General features: G+C 41.5%; 1 protein-coding gene across 3 annotated transcripts in view; it reads left to right on the top strand.

The window, feature by feature from the left end:
• LOC106881169 (uncharacterized) overlaps positions 1-1,834 on the top strand; it is a 198,143-nt gene that overhangs the window by 128,917 nt on the left and 67,392 nt on the right. The gene's annotated exons all lie outside the window — the stretch shown is intronic.

The following is a 1,834-nucleotide window of genomic DNA, read 5'->3' on the forward strand; positions in this document are numbered from 1 at the left end:
CACACGCACGCACACGGACACACATATATATATACGACGGGCTTCTTTCAGTTTCCGTCAACCAAATCCACCCACAAGGCTTTGGTTGGCTTGAGACTATAAAAGAAGACACTTGCCCAAGATGCCACGCAGTGGGACTAAACCGGGAACCATGTGGTTGGAAAGCAAGCTTCTTATTTCTCTATTGCCCACAAGGAGCTAAACATAGAGGGATTCGACCCCGAAAGAATGAAAGGCAAAGTCGACCTCGGCGGAATTTGAACTCAGAACGTAACGGCAGACGAAATACCGCGAAGCATTTCGCCCGGCGTGTTAACCCTTCTGCCAGCTCGCCGCCTTACCACACAACCACACAAGCTTCTTACCACACAACTACGCCTGCGCCTATATTTATATCTTTTGACATATTTGTTTATTTCATTGCTAAATTCTCGGCTGCAAGCATATCAAAGTGGATCTTGTCTTTCACCATCGACACTTCAAATGTAAATATATCTATACAAGTTACGCTCTGGTCTACATCGCATCGACTAAATACTTCCATAATATGTTGCCTTTTGCCGATGTTACAAATCATCATCAGCATTGATATCATCGTCTTTATCGTCGTCGTCGTCATCATCATCATCATCATCATTATTATTATTATAAAAGCGACGAGCTGGCAGAATTGTTGGAGCGCCGGACGAAACGCTTAGCTGTATTTCGCCCGTCGCTCCGTTCTGAGTTCAAACTCCGCCGAGGTCGACTTTGCCTTTCATCCTTTAGGGTCGATAAAATGAGTACCAGTTGAACAATGGGGTCGTTATAATCGACTAGCCCACTCCCCCCAAAATTGCTAAAGTTTGAAACCATTATTATTATTATTATTATTTTATGTTTGACTTTTGCTTTGCATTTGTACAAGTTGATTCCAAATGCACCCTGTGACTTCAAGAGACAACAAGTTAGAAGTTTATGTTGGTGTTCTGCCTAGGGTGTCATATATTTGGTTTTGTACATAGTGTTGTTCTATTATTATTATTATTATTATTTTGATCTGCATGTTTGTTACAGTAACTTGCCGAGACACACCCAGCACCCTGGGGCGAGTGAAGGATAAGAGATGTTACATTGTGACTGAAAGCTTGGGGAGGGGAAGTAGCGAAATATCTTCATGTAATACAACACATACATTTAAATGATTCGGGTTTTCTAAGGATGTGGGCAGTACTTGTCAGTACAATTGCTTCGACTTCTCTGAGACATGGTTCTCCTGGGATATTATCTAGATGTTTCTGACATCCCTTTTTATCATACCTAGGGCACCTACAACAACAAAAACTCAGAATCCGACACAGATCAAACGCTGAAATATTATGTAATCGATTATTTGGGAATAACTGATTGCTTTCAGTTTAATTATTATCACATTATTGTTTTTGTTTTATTTATGCAAGTTTGATAAAAATTAATAACTAAAATGGCACTCACATATCTCTGACACGGTCTCTGTCTCTCTGTCTTTCTCTCTTTCTAACACACAGACACACAAACACCCGCACACACATACACACACTTTCTTTCTCTCTTTCTGTTTTTCTCTCACTCTCGCTCTTTCACTCTCCCGTTCCCTCTCTCACACGCATACACACTTTCTCTCTTTTTCTCTCTCTCTCTCTCACGTACACACACATTCACACGCACACACATTCACACGCACACACATTCACACGCACACACTTTCACACGCACACACACATTCACACGCACACACACATATACACACTTTCACTGTCTTTCTATTTCGGTCTCTCTCTCTCTCTCTCTCTCTCTCTCTCTCTCTCTCTCTCTC

The sequence above is a fragment of the Octopus bimaculoides genome, chromosome 24 (genome assembly GCF_001194135.2).
Source record: "Octopus bimaculoides isolate UCB-OBI-ISO-001 chromosome 24, ASM119413v2, whole genome shotgun sequence".
Lineage (NCBI taxonomy): Eukaryota > Metazoa > Mollusca > Cephalopoda > Octopoda > Octopodidae > Octopus > Octopus bimaculoides.